This window comes from Aegilops tauschii, chromosome 1 (assembly GCF_002575655.3).
Source record: "Aegilops tauschii subsp. strangulata cultivar AL8/78 chromosome 1, Aet v6.0, whole genome shotgun sequence".
NCBI classification, from domain to species: Eukaryota; Viridiplantae; Streptophyta; class Magnoliopsida; order Poales; family Poaceae; genus Aegilops; species Aegilops tauschii.
Window position 1 is genome coordinate 301,403,200 of NC_053035.3, and position 19,236 is coordinate 301,422,435.

Consider the following 19,236-nt stretch of genomic DNA (forward strand, 5'->3'; position numbering starts at 1 on the left):
AGCAAGATCAACTCCTGTCAAACCGTTTGCCATGAAGGCTCTAAGCTTTGATAATTGAGGAGCATAGTTGGCCCTTTCTTTTGCAGTCAGCCTCTGAGGAAAAGGATGTGTGTTGCTCAAGCGTTCAGGGTGGTAACCCGGCAAGGGGTTTTCATCAGGTGGAGATGTATCCTTGCAATAAAACCAGGTCTGGTTGGGGTGACTGTTGAGCTTGGGGTGAGGGAAAGTGGCTTCCTTCCTTTTCTGAACCGCCATTCCGCCCACTTCCGTATTGGCTCCATCCATGAACTCTGTGCGATGGTTTAAGTGAAAGAAATCCCTAAACAGTTCGACTGTAGGTTCCTCTTGCAGATAAACCTCACAGAAGACTTGGAAGTGGCAGATGTTGGTCACAGAATTGGGACCGATGTCTTGAGGGCGCAGCTGAAAACTGGCTAGTACATCTCGGAAAAATTTCGAACCGGGAGGGCTAAAACCTCGACTCAGATGGTCAGCAAACAGGACTACCGCTCCATCCTTGGGTGTAGGAGGATTTTCCGGGCTAGGGACCCTCCAGTGGATGACATCTTTCTTGGCTAAAGCGCCCGTTTTAACAAGATTGTTTAACTGTTCTTTGGTTACTCGAGAAGGAGCCCAATTGCATTCATAGACTTGCTTGGCCATGGCAATGAAAGATCTGAAACATGATTATTGCTGGTTTAAGATTTACAATGGACAACTATACATCGGTATAAGGATGTAAGCATATTGTTAAACCGGAATTGGTTATTCGTAAAACGGAGTCTGACAATGGAAACAGTACAATGATGAATGCATTGGCGGTTCAACAGGGGACTAATGGTATCTACTGGGTCATCATTTTGTATATGAAGTTAAACCGCCCAATCTGGTATTAAAAGTGTATAAGTGAAGGAAGAAACAAGTTTCACATCTTGCCATGGTAATTTCAGATCTACCGCGCGTTGGAAAAACAAAATATATACTGACCTAATTTCCAGCATGTTAAAGGTTCACCAAGTTGAGATGAGTTTTATACAAGGCAGATGTTCTAACAAGGAAGCAGGAGTTTAAAGTACAAAGGCTTTGGAAAAAGCAGATCTAAACTAGCCATTGGTACTGCTAAAGAGAAACAAACAGATTCAAGAACTTTGAAGAACTACGAAGAACGACGAACACTAATGGTCGATCTGGAGTAAGAAAGGAGGAACGTACTAGTGCTGAGGAAGCAGTAGAGGATTGCCGCATTTTTCTGGTCCGATCAGGTTGATGCAGCGGCCGTTGCGGAGGAAGAAACGAAGGTCGACGGTGGCGGCAGAGCTCCAAAGGATGGGCAGTGCAAGGAAGAAGATGAGGTGAAGAGATACGGAGGGGAATGGAAAGACCCCCTGGCCCTATTTATAAGGGCAGAAGATAAGCGTCAGGCACGAAAATCGAGGAGCCTAAATTTTGGATATGAGGCGGAGCTGTCGCCTCGATTGTCGGAGGCTCATTAATGAAGGTGGATTATACACAGTTTTAAATAACATGTGACGTCACGACGATTTACCATGGTCCTAGAAGATGATGTCACAGCGGTTTACAAGATTATGTGAAGATGTTGAAGAAGAAATTTTCTTAAGTATTGAGGATTGACATGAACCAGTTCAAATCAATCTGGGGCCTAATGTTGAGGATATTACCACTGGGCGTAAATCGGCCAGGAGAGGCCGGGTTAACCCCATAAGTAGTTCATTTGTATCTGAAGTCCATGAAAACAGACGGTGACGCTTTATGAAGGCCCAGGGCCCAAAGCCGGTTTAAGGCCTGTAGACATAAACTGGCGTTGATATGTAAACTTGTGTTGTAAGATAGAAGTAGCAGAGACCGAGACGGACACGATTATGAGCCGGCCTCGGGATTCTGTAAACCGACGTGCATCAACCAATGTATATAAGGGGACGACCCGGTGGCGGTTCAAGGACAACAGACAACAACTCGAGACTCAGGAAAAGCGTATTCGCTCCCTGGTCATCGAAACCCCAGCAATTCCATCACAACTAGACGTAGGCTTTTACCTTCATCGTAAGGGGCTGAACTAGTATAAAACTCTCTTGCGTCCCTTGTCCGCTTTAACCCCTTTAAGTTAACCCGCAGCGATGGCTCCACGACTAAGTCCTTTCTCTAGGACATCTGCTGTCACAAAACCACGACAAGTAGGTAAATGATAAAAAAGATAATTTTTGATGTGGAATGCTACCTAGCATAATCTTGATCATGTAATCTAATCATGGCATGAATATTAAGACACGAGTGATTCAAAGCAATAGTCTATCATTTGACATTAAGACAATAATACTGCAAGCATACTAATGAAGCAATCATGTCTTTTCAAAATAACATGGCCAAAGAAAGTTATCCCTACAAAATCATATAGTCTGGCTATGCTCCATCTTCACCGCACAAAATATTCACATCATGCACAACCCCGATGACAAGCCGAGCAATTGGTTCATACTTTTTAACGCGTTGCAACCTTTTCAACCCTCACGCAATACATGAGCGCAAGCCATGGACTTAGCACTATGGGTGGAATAGAATATGATGATGGAGGTTGTGTGGAGGAGACAAAAAAGGAGAATGTCTCACATCGACGCGGCTAATCAACGGGCTATGGAGATGCCCATCAATTGATGTCAATGTGAGGAGTAGGGATTGCCATGCAACGGATGCACTAAGAGCTATAAGTGTATGAAAGCTCAAACTGGAAACTAAGTGGGTGTGCATCCAACTTGCTTGCTCATGAAGACCTCGGGCATTTGAGGAAGCCCATCATTGGAATATACAAGCCAAGTTCTATAATGAAAATTCCCACTAGTATATAAAAGTGATAACTCAAGAGACTCTCTATATGAAGAACATGGTGCTACTTTGAAGCACAAGTGTGGTAAAAGGATAGTAACATTGCCCCCTTTTTTCTTTTTCTTTTTTTTCTTTTTTTCTTTTTTTGCGGGCTTCTTTGGCCCCCTTTTTTTATTTAGGCTTCTTTGGCCTCTCTTTTTTTCTTGGGGCAATGCTCTAATAATGATGATCATCACACTTTTATTTACTTACAACTCAATATTACAACTCGATACTAGAACAAAGATATGACTCTATATGAATGCCTCCGGCGGTGTACCGGGATGTGCAATGATCTAGCGTAGCAATGACATCAAAAAAACGGACAAGCCATGAAAACATCATGCTAGCTATCTTACGATCATGCAAAGCAATATGACAATAAATGCTCAAGTCATGTATATGATGATGATGGAAGTTGCATGGCAATATATCTCGGAATGGCTATGGAAATGCCATGATAGGTAGGTATGGTGGCTGTTTTGAGGAAGATATAATGAGGCTTATGTGTGATAGAGCGTATCGTATCACGGGGTTTGGATGGAACGGCAAAGTTTGCACCAACTCTCGAGGTGAGAAAGGCAATGCACGGTACCGAAGAGGCTAGCAATGATGGAAGGGTGAGAGTGCGTATAATCCATGGACTCACATTAGTCATAAAGAACTCATATACTTGTTGCAAAAGTTTATTAGCCCTCGAAGCAAAGTACTACTACGCATGCCCCTAGGGGGATAGATTGGTAGGAAAAGACCATCGCTCGTCCCCGACCGCCACTCATAAGGAAGACAATCAATAAATACCTCATGCTCCAACTTTGTTACATTACGGTTCACCATACGTGCATGCTACGGGAATCACAAACTTCAACACAAGTATTTCTACAATCCACAACTACCCACTAGCATGACTCTAATATCACCATATTTACATCGCAAAACTATTGCAAGGAATCAAACACATCATATTCAATGATCTACAAGTTTTATGTAGGATTTTATGACTAACCATGTGAATGACCAATTCCTGTCAACTCTCTAAATAGATATAAGTGAAGCAAGAGAGTTTAGTTCTTTATACAAAAGATATGCCCATGCTCTAACAAATATAAGTGAAGCAAAAGAGCATTCTACAAATGGCGGTTTTCTATGTGAAGAGAAACATGCAATCCAAACTTCAAATGATATAAGTGAAGCACAAGAAGCATTCTATAAAGCCATACTCAAAAGATATAATTGACGTGTAAAGAGAATTCTATAAATCAACCATGGACTCTCTCATACCAGCATGGTGCATAAAATAAAAGTGAAAACTAAATGCAAAAGACGCTCCAAGATTTGCACATATCGCATGAACGAAACGAATCCGAAAACGTACCGATATTTGTAGAAGAAAGATGGGATGCCTTCCGGGGCATCCCCAAGCTTAGACGCTTGAGTCTCCTTGAATATTTACTTGGGGTGCCTTGGGCATCCCCAAGCTTGAGCTCTTGCCTCTCCTCCTTCTCCTCACATTGAGACCTCCTCGATCTTCGAACACTTCACCCACACAAAACTCAACAGAAAACTCGGTAAGATCCGTTAGTATAATAAAGCAAATCACTACTCTAAGTACTGTTGCAAACCAATTCATATTTTGTTTTTGCATTATAGCTACTGTAATATAACTTTTCCATGGCTTAATCCACTGATAGAAATTGATTGTTTCATCAAAACAAGCAAACTATGCATCAAAAACAGAATCTGTCTAAAACAGAACAGTCTGTAATAATCTGAACATTCACCATATCTCTGGTACTCCAAAAATTCTAACAAAATTAGGAAAAATAAACAATTTGTATAGAAAGACAGTGAAAAAAGTTTTAGAACCATTTGACGTTCCAGTAAAAAATGTAAAATCGTGCACTACATCCAAAGTTTCTGCCCTGCACCGCACAAACCAACAAGCATTGTAAACATCCTAAAGGCAAACCTTGGCACATTATTTTTATAATACAATGGAATTGTACAAGGGGATAATTTTTTTTGTTGAAAATTTTCTGTAATCAAGATTCACAAAGTTTCCGTGAGCATGAACAAAGTTCAAGGAGCTCCCCCACTTCAACCATGCTTGTCTCTCTCACTTTCACTTTCCTTTTTGAAAAAGTTTTGGGTTCCCCTCTTTATTTTTTTGTTTTTAAACTATATAAAAGCACTCAATAGAAATAAATGACTCTCTAAAACTTCTAGGTTGTCTCCCTGGTAGCGCTTTCTTTAAAGCCATTAAGCTAGGCATGTAGTGCTCAAGTAATGGATCCACCCGGATCCCAAGGTATATCAAAGCCAATTTGAATCAACAATGATTTAGAATTTAGTAGTGAGCACAAAGTAACATATATCATGTAATTACGAAGTCTAACTCTCTTCCTGTGCATCGGCATATCATAAAAGAACAATCCATGCACACATAGTACAGGCCAATGCATAGTATAAATAGTTTCTTGCAATTTTATCATATTGGAAACATGGAGAGGCGGAGATATAGTTCCTCTCTCATAATAATTGCAAGTGGGAGCAGCAATCACATGAATTTTATATTCATCAAAATCATCATGTGCAACGGTAAAAGGCAACCCATCAATATAATCCTTAATAAGGGCAAACTTCTCCGATGTAGTGTAGTTTGGAGAATTCAAAAAGATAATAGGACTATCATGTGTGGGTGCAATAGCAACAATTTCATGTTTAACATAAGGAACTATAGAAAGTTCATCTCCATAAGCATAATTCATATTGGCATCTTGGCCACAAGCATAACAAGCATCATCAAAAAGGGATATTTCAGAAGAATCACCGGGATCATAACAGTCATCATAGCAATCATCCTTCGGTAAGCACGAAGGGAAATTAAACAATGTATGAGTTGAAGAGTTAATCTCATTAGAAGGTGGGCACGGGTAGCTAATCCGCTCTTCCTCCTTTTGTTCTTCGCTCTCCTCATCATCTTTTTCATCCAATGAGCTCACAGTTTCATCAATTCCTTCTTCCATAGACTCCTGCAAAATATTAGTCTCTTCTTGTACAGTGGAGGAGTCATCAATATATGGTTTAACATAGGCATTAGAAGCATAATTATCATAACAATATTTAAGTATGGCAAAATGTTCAAATTTGTAAAGAGTAGCATCATACTTTTCAATCAAAGAAGCAATTTCATAAGCACCCTTAGCAACAAATTCTTCAATTTGTTGAACATCATAGTAATTATAAACACCCTTAACATACGAAGATACGATTCCATCACTAAACTCACGTTGGTAAGGAAGGTGTTTCTTAGGGTTTTCCGAACAACAAGTAACATCATATATTTCACATAAATTCCAAGCATAGCACTGCAAATGATGAATTTGATCCAATAAAAGTTCCCCTTTTTGAGATAAGCGGTGTCGCACATAACAAGCATGCTCATCTAAAGATTTGCCCTCAACTAAGCTAGTTGGGGTTTCAGCACGAGCACAAAGGGATCGAAGATGATCCAACTAAAAAGCTTTAGGAGTGTGATAGATTTTGAATGGTTCTTCAACCATTGGTGTAGTAGGTACAACTAATTTTTTTGGTATTTTACGTTTCCTACCCATAACTAAAGATAGAAAACAACTTAGAACAGCAAATAAAAATTACTTAGTGATAAAGCAAACAAGCACACACCAGAATATTCACCCCACGCTATGACTCCCCGGCAACGGCGCCAGAAAAAGGTCTTGATAATCCACAAGTATAGGGGATCAATTGTAGCCTCTTTCGATAAGTAAGAGTGTCAAACCCAACGAGGAGCTAAAGGTAGAACAAATATTCCCTCAAGTTCTATCGACCACCGATACAACTCTACGCACGCTTAACGTTCGCTTTACCTAGAACAAGTATGAAACTAGAAGTACTTTGTAGGTGTTTTGGATAGGTTTGCAAGATAATAAAGAGCGCGTAAATAAAAAGTAGGGGCTGTTTAGGTAAAGAAGCAATAAATTTAGTATAGAGAGTGTGGAAAAGTGGTGGTAGGAGTTGCGAAATTGTCCCTAAGCAATTGACTACTTTACTAGACCGATAGCAAGTTTTATGTGGGAGAGGCCACTGCTAGCATGTCATCCCTGACTTGGAATTCTATGCACTTATGATTGGAACTATTAGCAAGCATCCGCAACTACTAACGTTCATTAAGGTAAAACCCAACCATAGCATTAAGATATATTGGTCTCCCTTCAATCCCGTATGCATCAATTTCTATGCTAGGTTGAAGCTTCTGTCACTCTTGCCCTCCAATACATAGTCCTATCAACATACAACTAACCCTATGGTGTGATCCACGCGAGCGCTCATATGATGGGCACCAAAGGATAGCAACATAACCACAAGCAAGTTAAACCAATCATAGCAATTCACCAATTACCGATAGGACAACAAAAATCTACTCAGACATCATAGGATGGCAACACATCATTGGATAATAATATGAAGCATAAAGCACCATGTTCAAGTAGAGGGTGTAGCGGGTTGTGGGAGAGTGGACCGCTTCGATAGATGGTTGAAGGTGATGAAGATGTTGGTGACGATGATGGAGGCGTTGGTGTAGATCGCGGTGATGATGATGGCCCCGGCGGCATTCCGGCGCCACCGGAAGCGAGGGGGAGAGAGCCCCCTCCTTCTTCTTCTTCCTTGACCTTCTCCCTAGATGGGAGAAGGGTTTCCCCTCTGGTCCATGGTCTCCATGGCGCGGGAGGGGCGAGAGCCCCTCTGAGATTGGATCTGTCTCTCTGTCTCTCTGTTTCTGCGTTCTCAGATCTGGCCTTTCACCGTTTCTTTTATAACCGGAGATCCGTAACTCCGATTGGGCTGAGTTTTGGACACGATCTCTATTCGGAAATTAGCTTTCTTGCGGCGAAAGAAGGGCTCCAACCGCCTTACGGGGTGGCCACGAGGGTCCAGGGCGCGCCTGACCCCCTGGGGCGCGCCCACCTGTCTCGTGGCCCCCTCGGGCATCGTATCACATTGCTTCTTCTTCCCAAAAATCAAAAATATTCCAAAAAAAATCTCCGTCAGTTTTTATCCCGTTTGGACTCCGTTTGATATGGATTTTCTGCGAAACAAAAAACATGCAACAAACAGGAACTGGCACTATGCACTGGATCAATATGTTAGTCCCAAAAATAGTATAAAAAGTTGTCAAAAGTATATGAAAGTTGTAGAATATTGGCATGGAACAATCAAAAATTATGGATACGACGGAGACGTATCATATGGCATGGAGTCTAAAGATTCCAGACAAGTTGGTTGACGCGTATATTCATCTCGCACTTAATCAGTCTGCACGCCAGGGATGCTCCATTTCAGTTGAACTGCACAAAAAATTTGGGTGGTTCATTTTCTCAACCGCCTCCTTTCTTGTCTGCAATGTAGAATTTTGGCGAGCTACAAGACCAAGATGAGCCAGTAAACTAGTTGGATGAAAGTAGTGGCCAAGTTTATCAAACCTTCCTCGGCACGAGGCCACTATTTGAGGATAAACCTACAAGCAAAGTTCAGATTGTCTGTGCTGCCTCTTATGTACTCAAAAGTTTACTCGTACAAGCATTAATTTTAGCAAGAAGTACCTCTGACTGAACACCATTTACCAGTATGTACCCTAGGTAATTAAAGTTCGTCCATGGATCATATTGGCTGTGATCTCAATCATTTGGATGCATAAACATACTGAACATGTGTATATCCGAATCTTTTTGTGAATTATCTATGAATATTGTTGTGTGATCTATCAATCATTTGGATCCATAGACATGCTGAACTTGTGTATATATGAATCTTTTGAGTTGTTGATAGTGAATGTTGGCTATGAATATGAACGTGTCCTGTGAACCTGAGTTTGATACGAATGTTTACCTTTTCTGTTGTGCTTGTGTGTGAACTTGTTAGTATGCCTACTGTGGGGTATGTGACGTGTGGGTGTCAACGGCACACCTTCTTCCCGAGAAGAATTGCACATGCTTTCTTAGGGTAGCAACGGCGCATCAGCTCTTTTTAATCTTTTTGCTCTGTCTTGCCCCCTCCCCCGCTCAACCCCTGCCGTAATGTTTTCGGCCTCAAAACAAACATAGTACTGCGTTGTTTTTGGGGCTTGATGAAAAATTGAGTGCTGGTTTCTGTAGGTTGGCCTGCCCGGCAAATGGGCTGCTGGTCCACCACGGACTGGGAGGCTAAAAATACAAGTTGTATGGTGCAGAGGCAAGTAAAAAAACGCCATCGAGATCCATCCACCGAAGAAAAAAAATCGCTCCTGATGTGCTTCTTCAGTCGTGCCGCTGGCCCCCTCTTTAATCCAGTTCGCTCGGAGATCTGGTCTCATTTTTTTCCAGAGGGCGAACAAGTATCAGCTAGGCCTAGGTTTTGTATTTTAACATGCGTAGCCCACGACATACGGTGACAGTGGTTTCAACTTATTTTTTGAGGTCCATACCGGCCTATGGGCTTTTTCTTAAAGATCGGCAGCCCAATGTATTTTTTTAACCACATTATATATATTTATATTATTACTATTATCGTATATTTTATAGAGACTTATATATACATTATAAAAACATCCCACGTGTTATTAACTTATAAAAGTAAATGTTTAACAGAAGTTGGCAAGGAAAATCCTGGTTGTTTTTGACTCACAGGCAAGGAAAATCCTGGTGATTGCGTACAAAAGCTTGCGAAGATTTTAAGGACCAATGTAATAATAACGCGCTCATTTTTATTTTAAGCAATAACTCGCTAATTTGTTAATTATGTATATAAAAAATGTGCCTCTCCGGTTTATTTTTGATATTAGTTGCTCCTTCTAACATAACATTATATATATAACGAGCCTAGCTAATTCGTGTATTTGAAGGAAGTGCAAATGGGCTGGGATTTCTTAGATAATATAAATGGGCCGCATTGACGCGAAATTATTTGTTCACCCAGCCCACCAAATGAACTGTACATTCTAGAAAACATGGGTTAAATATATGCCACATTTTCGTAGGCTGACATGTGGGCCAATAGGTCGAAGCCTACGCAGGGCGTTGTCAACTTGGTCGGCATGCACCTTCAATCTCTTGTCTTCTTCCTCCAGCATCGCCGGGACTGCCTGGTCCGGCCTCCGGCGGCTAGCGGCTCTGCTTAGCACGCATCGCTGCGAAGCGCTACCCCACCGCCGGCCAACTATCCCTCCACCCCTCCACACCTCCTGTTATTCTCCACTGACTGCAGCCCCACGCCGCACCAGAACTAGTTATAACCCTTCTCCTCCACTCAATATGCGACTCCACTGCCGCTTCTTCCCATCTCCGAGTCGTTCCCGTCCGGGGCCTCGCCGTCGTCCACCGCCTCGCTGTGCTCGGTGTGGCGTGGTCAACAAACGAGAGTCATTGGAAGAGGACTGTACATGGAGAGCCTGACGGCTGGGACCCATGAGGTCCATGGTCGCACGCAAGGAAAGTTCCTCCTTATTAAGCTGAAAAAAATGTTTCCTCCACCTGACAGCTGGGACCCATCGGCCGTATCTTCGCATGGAAGGAAGTGCCTCCATGTTATGCGAAAAAAATTATTCCTCCCGTTGACAGCTGGGACCCGTCAGATTTGGTGGCTGACTTGTGGGCCTACTAAGCGGACGTGTACGCAGGGCTTTGTCAACTTAATCAACAAATGATTCTAGCAGCTGGACCATTGGATGTTAATCCAACAGCCGTGCTCCTTCTTCAACCTCTTTTCTTGCTCCTGTCTCCCATGAGCGGCACTGCGGCTGTGCTGCCGCGCACCCGAACCAGTCAAGTTTCCCACTCCTCTCCATCTGCGACTCCACTGCCCCGTCTTCCCCATCTCCGGGTCGTTCCAGTCTGGGGCCTTGCCGTCGTCCACCGGCCTTGGTGCGCTCTGCACGGTGTGGTTAACATGGTCAACAACTGAGAGTCATCGGAAGGTGACTGTACGTGAGAGGCTGACAGTGGGGATGCACCACGCCCATGGACGCATGCATGCAATGGAACGCGGCGTGGTCAACGTGGTCAAGGAACGACTTCCATCGGAAGTGTACTGTACGTGGAGAGGCTGACAGCTGGATCCACGGCCGCAGCAAGGAAGTGCCTCCTTATTACGCGGAAAATAATGATTCCTCCACCTAACAGCAGGGACCCACAGGACGGGCCACCGTATTTTGCACACAAAAAAATGTTTCCCCCTGACTGTTGGGACCCACCGGACGGGCCACCGTATTTCGCGAAAAAATGTTCCCCCCGCTGTCAGCTCGGACCCACCGGAAGTGCCTCCTTATTACGGAGAAAAAAATGAATACTCCCCCTGCTAGCTGGGACCCACCTTGGTGGGAGGCTGACTTGTGGGCCTACAAAGTTGACGGGGACGGAGGGCTTTGTTAGCTTAGTCAATATAAACGATTCTAGCTGCAGTGACCGTATGATGTCCATCCAACGGCCGTAGTGCTTCTTCAACCTCTGTTCTTCTTGCTCGAGCCGCCCAAACCAGCGCCGGTGGTGCCGCGTGCTCCTGCCTCCCGTGGCCGGCTATGATGCCGCGGAGGCCTCACCTCCCCCTACTACTCCCACCGCTGGCCAGGCCATCCCTCTACTCACACACATCCCCCGTTATTCTGCGGCGACGGCAGCCTCACACCGCAGCCGAACCAGTGAACCCTCGTAATCCTCTCCGTGCGGGCTTCCACTGTCGCGTCTTCCCCGGCTCCGCGTCGTCCCCTTCCTAGGCCTCGCCGTCGTCCACCGCCCTGGTGCTCTCGGCGTGGCGTGGTCAACGTGGTCAAGGAACGACGTCCATCGGAAGAGTACTGTACGTGGAGAGGCTGACAGCTGGGTCCACGGCGGCCGCAAGGAAGTGCCTCTTTGTTACGCGCAAAATAATTATTCCTCCACCTGACAGCAGGGACCCACCGGACGGGCCACCGTATTTCGCGAAAGAACGTTTCCCCCCTGACTGCTGGGACACACCAGCTACATCTTCGCACGCAAGGAAGTGCGTCCGGGCAAAAAAAATGATTCGCCCCAGTGATTGTTGGGACCCACCAGCTACATCTTCGCACGCAAGGAAGTGCGTCCGGGCAAAAAAATGATTCGCCCCCCTGACTGCTGGGACCCACCAGCTACATCTTCGCACGCAAGGAAGTGCGACCGGGCAAAAAAAAACGATTCGCCCCCTGACTGCTGGGACCCACCAGCTATATCTTCGCACGCAAGGAAGTGCCTGACAGTCGGGACACACCTGGTCGAAGCGTACGTAGCGTTGTCATTCTGGTCGCGAACGTGTACGTACATACTGGTCGATGTAGAGCGCGCACGTGTCGTAGTAGAGGCGCGCATGTAGCATGTACACGTACGTACAGCGGCCAGTGTGCAAGAAAGAAAATTTGGCCACGTACGTACATACGGGTGGGGTCTCGAACGCCTACTCGCGCATATGTACGACCAGGGCTCATGTACATGGCTGGGTCGGAACGGAGAAACTGCGTCGTCTTTGTGTTCATGGGGAGCCAACCAGCTGGGTCGGAACGGAATGCGTCGTCGTGTTTATCGGAAGGGCTTGGACGCAATAGCCAATGGAAACGAGGCATGGCGTACCGCACAACGGAGGAAACGGCCTTGTGTTCGACCGGCCACGGTCGAAACGGGATCCAGTTCATCGGGAGGGGTCTGGCATACCGCAAAACGGAGGAAACAGACCTCCTACGGTCGAAACGGGGGTCCTGTTGATCGGGAGGGGTGTGGCGTACCGCAAAATGGAGAAAACGGACTTGTGTTGGAGCACTACGGTCGAAACGGGGGTCCTGTTCATCGGGAGGGGTGTGGCGTACCGCAAAACAGGACTCCATGGGATACTGTTCATCTCCACCGTCGACCCCCTCCAGCCTCCACGGGCTACTGTTCATCCACCGTCGACCTCCTCCAGCCTCCACCTGCGACTGTTCATCCACGGGCTCATGTTCATCCAGCCTCCACCGCGTGCTACTCCACCGGCTACTATTCAACCAGCCCTCTCCACGGGCTCCTGTTCAACCACCCCTCCACGGGCTACTGTTCATCCAGCCCTCCACCGTCTACTGTTCATCCAGCCCTCCACGGGGTGGTCCTGTTCATCCAGCCCTCCACGGGTCCTGTTCATCCAGCCCCAACCGGCTCGATCGATCGGGGTCCTGTTCATCTAGAGGCAACACCACGGGGTCCTGTTCATCCACCCCACCGGGAACTGTTCATCCAACCCCCCCCAGCAACACTCAGTGTTCATCCAGAGGCGGCATCGATCGGCTTCAGTTAGCAGTAGTAGCGAAGGAATCGCTCGATCGGGTTCGGTTAACAGCCATCGATCGATCGCTCGGGTTCAGTAACGCGTAACCTGCAATTCAATCGCTCGGGTTCAGTTAGAGCCCAACGCCTCGCACCCACGCGCGTGCGTGTACGAGAGAAACGCGCATCGCTCGGCCCCGACCACCCACCGTAACCGGGAACATCCCGATATTTTCCTCGCCCTCGCTTCTATCACGGTTTTTTCCGTCATGGACGGCCCAAAGAATGTCATGCAGCTGCGTCTCCGGCCCGCCCAGGGCGAAAAACCCATTTTCTGTCATGATTTTTTGTCACAGAAGTAGGAGCCCACCACATCTATGATGATACCGGGTTTTGTCACAATTATCGTCATAGAAGTGTCATAAGTATGACAATTTTTTTTCGTTCGGCCCAAAATGTCATGAATGTGTCTTTTTTTGTAGTGTATATAGGCGCAAGAATTAGGCCAGGAAGTGCACGAGGAGCCCACAAGGGTGGGGGCTCGCCCTACCTCCCTGGGCGCACCCTCCGTCCTTGTGGCTGCCTCGTGGCTCCTCCGACTTCATCTCCAAGTCTCCTCGTTGTCTTCTGGTCCAAGAAAAATCACTGCGAAGGTTTTATTCCGTTTGGTATTCCTTTTCTGCGAAACTCAAAAACAGGGAAAAACAGGAACTGGCACTGGGCTCTAGTTTAATAGGTTAGTCCCAAAAATAATATAAAATAGCAAATTAATGCATATAAAAGATCCAAAACAAATAATATAATAGCATGGAACAATAAAAAATTATAGATACGTTGGAGACGTATCATGCACCTCCGCCGACCTCAATGTATGATGCATCGAAATCAGCAAGAGGGGCACTCAAATTCACCGTGCTCTCGGCCAACATCTCCGTATATGTGCAGGGAACATTTTGGCTACAAAATCGATGGCCAAAGCTCAAGAAGTGTTTCGAATTGCCAAAAATGAAGATAACCGGTGCAAAGCAAGCAAGAGATTTTTTTACCACCCGGTCGTTTCATCGAACACGTTGTGGGTGTGGCCAGTGGCTTGGCCATCAATGTGGATGCCAGGGATGGCCGGAGGCAGAGGAGGTGAAGTAAATATGCCCTAGAGGCAATAATAAAGTTGATTTTTATATTTCCTTATATCATGATAAATGTTTATTATTCATGCTAGAATTATATTAACCGGAAACTTAGTACATGTGTGAATACATAGACAAACAGAGTGTCACTAGTATGCCTCTACTTGACTAGCTCGTTAATCAAAGATGGTTAAGTTTCCTAGCCATGGACAAAGAGTTGCCATTTGATAAACGGGATCACATCATTAGAGAATGACTAGCCGTCAACCCGTGCAACCGCACAGGCTACTTATTTTGGCAACAACTTTGTGCAATAAATTTAACATATTGGTTATATGTAAGAACACACGATTTATGAATTCATACACTTTCTAGTGCTCTTGAAATTAAATTCTTACCATAGTTTCATCTTTAGTCATACATTTAATTAACATTTGTATGTCCCATCAAAACACAATATTTTGTTTTCCTTGGCCTAGAAAATCTTAATCGTTTCTTCAACATGTGTCAAAAGTTGCTAAAAACAAAAAAAATTGAAAAATTCTTAGTCTATGAAAGAAGTTCCACCATTTATTTACTCCCCCGTGTGTATTAATTATATAAAAATGTTCCACGGAAAAAGTGAAGCACACAATTACTAATGCTTCAATTGTGGAAACAAATGATATTCGGATGTTTACAAACAAAACTGCTGACAATACTTTCTTAAATATAGTGTACAATTACTGAACCACAGAGCAGCGTGATGTTTGTAATCATGCCATACTGTCAAGCAACTAAATAAACTCGAGTCCATCAGTGTCTGCCATGCTGTTATATTGAGAAACACATGATTTCTTCGTATACTCATTAGGAATTCTCCATGCTGAATTGTTGAAAGATTGTACACACTGAACATGACAAACACAATAAGTTTGTTTTCGACTATATAATTATCAAAAAAATTCATATAAAATATAAACATGCACAATTTTTATAGACAACAGTACACCTGCAGTGCCATCTCTTCCACGTACCTAAAAGAGAATCGCCCAGTAGCGGCCACTTGATTATTTGCCCAATCTCAGAAATCAAGTGGAAGTGCGATAAAATATTCAGATGTTTATACAGTCCACATGCATTGCTTTGGTTCCCTGGTGTCATGTGATCTACATCACTTTACAAAATATGAAATATTGATTATATATCAGCAAGAAATAAAAATTGAGTGGGCCAAGATTAATATAATGAATTATGCAAAGAAAAATATAGGTGAATCGAAAACATTTTAGAAACATTTTTCGTTCTTTTCAACATGAACCAAGATTACGTGTTGTTTTTTAGTTAGAAGGAGAAATAAAAATCATGCATGTAATTAAAATATGTGAGATAATATTACCTTGCTTTATAACTCCAAGGAAAACAATCTAACTTCAAGTTGTCGTATAAATAAGTGTACCAACAGGCGACTCCTCCTGAAGTAAAACTTTTCCTAGCAATAGCCTATAAATGGACTCACTACTACGCTAGTTGAGTGATGCTACACATATTGTCCTATCCTAGTACGACCAATGGCTTTCTCATAGAAAAATACGACCAATGACATAGTATATTAGTATCTCTCTTGTTTTCAACCTGTATGGTCCACATTTGTGTCCTACCACCATCCGTTAGCAAAGCATCGTATGTGTACCATTTGTTTTTTCAAGATTTGCAGTGTGGTGCTGATGTTTCCTGCCACTGCCATTGCATTGACCGGCCAATTTATTCAACAGTAGTTATGGAGAACAGAAAAAGAAATTTGTTCCTCATGGCTAGGTATGACCAACTTACATTTGATTCAGGTGAGGAAACAGAATTAGGAGGACAGAAAATGTATCAACTCAAGCATATTTGAAGAGAGACTAAATACAGTCATGTCTCAGAATGTTAGCAAGAGGTTATTCCTATAAGAACATGAGGGCGTGATCCCTAATGTCAACTTTGACATTGTAGAATAACTAAAAATATGAGATAAGACCATCAAATTTATTGAATAGATTATAAGCTGAAGCATGCATTGCTACTTAACAAAAGGACACATTAGGCGCCTGCAAGTGAGTCCATGACTTTTTTCCTTGTGCGTTTCATCTAACATACATGGGAAAATTGAGTGCTATTTGACATCGTATGGCCATATCTTATCGAGAAATACGATCATACTGGAGGTGGAATTAGTATCATCTAAGCTATAAACTTTTTCCTATCCAAATAGCATTTCCAATTTTTCTTTGCTCTGAGCTACAATACCACTTATGTATGCTTTGCAGTAGTTCTTTGGTCACAGACAACCATATTATAATCTAGAGACGCTAAAAAAAATATTGAGTGGTCTATCAACATGGAGGTATACTTGATCAAGTAGAAAGAAGAAATTTTCTCCCTGAACTCGCACTTTTGGTGATATTGGCATACGGAAACCCCTCAACAGTTTTTTTCCAGATCCAATTAATGTTAAGAAAGCCCTCGTAGTCTGCCCGTGAACGAACCTGTAAGTTTGCTAATCATGTTCCAGACCTGTTCTGACCTTCATTGATGCACTATTACCCCTGCCGGCCGACACCTTTTCCTGCAAGTAGCGATCAGTTCACTGACAGAGAAGATCAAAGAACAAAATTTGCATCATGGTGAATATCTTAAAAGCTGTTGTATTTCCTAATACTTTGCATTACATACTTTAGTGCTAGAGTCATCTTCAAGACTTGAGCAGATGCCTAATTCACTACAAACAAAGCAAATCAGCTCGCTGGAGACAACCTGTGGTAGCATGTAATATTAAATCTAAGCAAACTGCATTAGCCATATCAGGGAGCCCAACTGAGAACATCAAGAGTTTGTGCGATCTCTGATTCAGGGATGATCTAGAAGACACAGGGAGGCATATGTGGCTTCTCCACCGAGAATCCAATCATTCATGTATGCATCTATTTATTCAGTCTATTCATCATCAAGTATCTAACTATGCATCCATTAATTATACTTATCCATCAATTCCATATTTGTATCAGTGAGTACCATCGAGATAAAGCATAAAATATATTGTTCGGTCATAGGTTGTTTGCTGGGTACAAATACCTACATGAAGCACGCACAAAAGTAGTCTGAAATGTTGGATGAATTAACATTTTCATCAGGTATTGGAAAATAGTTTAATTAGACACCGACTAAAAGCTAAATAATCCTTCTTTCACAATAATTAGAAGCCAGGGACAAAGGATTAATGTGTCAAGTAAAGTGAAACGATAAATCCCTCTTTACCATTCAACATTCCATAGGCTCCAGATTTGTTCACGTATATAGTGAGCCTATAACAGTTTTTTCATCTAATATGTGTACCCATGGATCGATGCATGATTGTAGATGAGTTTACGGTAATAAAGTTACGTCCCTACTCATAAAGAAAATCTTGTGATGATCCAACAATCCTATGTATGTTAGCTGCAAGGGGAGATTATTCTTCATAAGAATAACAACATGCCAAAACTGTACTCTCCCTGAAACTGAAGTTTGCCCGTCATATCCACCAAGTAATGTGCTCGACAGAGGGCAGATCTAGGAGGATCTTATTGGGTGTCAGCACCAACCTTCCGAAATAACATTTTCTGGTGGAAGATTTAACAAAAAAAACTACACACACCATATCTACAGTGTACCAAATTATAATAAGCTGGGAAAACTTTGTATAGTATGCGTTCAACACCAACAAAAACTGATATATCGAATGGTTTCTTTGACCCAGTAAATTGATGATTGAATTTTTTTCATAATAGGAAAGTAAATGTACATGCTTTAGGCATATCAACATAAGTGGTTTGCTATGTCAATTCACATGTGCAGCCCTTCACAACATAACTGAGAATAAATTGGAACCTTAAACAATTTCTAGTAACTCAATAAATAACTAATCTACATGTAATGGGCTGGAAACTGGAACATGTTTAATGCTTAGTCCTCAAATAACAAAGAATCCGTAGGGACCGAAATATCTCGATCTATTGTCTTTACCGGCTCAGCAGAACTCAGAAAATAGATAGGTCTGGAAAAATGAAAAAAGGCCACATACCTTGAACCAACTGTTATCAAACATCAACTATGTCAGCTGTACATGACTGCCCACTATGTGCATCAGGGCCTTTTATATAATAAACTGATAAAAATGATAAACAAATATTAGTCCATCCCAATTTACTTAGATATGCACTTACCACAAATCTTCCTTAGAAAATTGCAGAGCTTGCATCAGCCATCTGGACAGTGTATTATAGATAAATTATATGAGAATAAGTTATCCAAATCAGAAAATTCTTCAAAATACAGGGGTGAGCGGCGAAAAAAATTGAATGGTGTCAAGCATGTAAACAACTTTGCTACCAAATCTCCATCGTTGTTTGCTAGGCAGCCGGGTTGACAGAGACGGCCATCCAATCTGCTTCAAACCGTCATGGTACATGGTACACCTCCTCCACTCCATCAACCACAATGGACATATTCATCTGGTCCTGAAAATATATGTTGGATTACTGTGTGGCAAGAAGTTGAAAGTTCCATCCCAAGCAGCAGGGGAAGATGGATTGGATGGTACCTAGCAGCAGTATAGTTGGATCGTACCTAGTTTTTTTAGACCGATACCAATGTGCATGAATACCTAGAAGCAGTAGAGGATGGATTGAATCGTACCTTGTTTTTCGGATCGATTCCAACGTGGATAAGATGCGGCAAGGAAGGGCGGCGGTCGGGGAAGCTGGATGATGTTGCAGTTGGGAAGGGCGGCGAACGGAAGGATGGAAGGAGATCTACGGGGGCGAGGCCTGATCTGTTTTGGAGAGAAAGATACGAGAGAGGAAGAGAGAGCTGAGAGATTGAGAGAGTACTACCGTGAGAGAGTTATGGGCCTCTACTTGGGCTTCAAAGATGGTGGG

At 43.3% G+C, this 19,236-nt stretch overlaps 2 long non-coding RNA genes across 2 annotated transcripts; both read right to left on the minus strand.

Annotated features, from left to right (window-relative positions):
- Nucleotides 1-14,933: 14,933 nt before the first annotated feature.
- LOC141021284 (uncharacterized) lies at nt 14,934-17,185 on the minus strand. The gene is made up of 4 exons (XR_012181920.1): nt 16,994-17,185; nt 16,807-16,886; nt 15,316-15,455; nt 14,934-15,189 (listed from the first exon to the last, which is right to left on the minus strand). It is a non-coding gene; the product is annotated as an uncharacterized lncRNA (long non-coding RNA).
- A 362-nt stretch (nt 17,186-17,547) lies between these two features.
- LOC109734422 (uncharacterized) lies at nt 17,548-19,151 on the minus strand. The gene is made up of 3 exons (XR_002225855.4): nt 18,995-19,151; nt 18,689-18,816; nt 17,548-18,564 (listed from the first exon to the last, which is right to left on the minus strand). It is a non-coding gene; the product is annotated as an uncharacterized lncRNA (long non-coding RNA).
- Nucleotides 19,152-19,236: the final 85 nt, after the last annotated feature.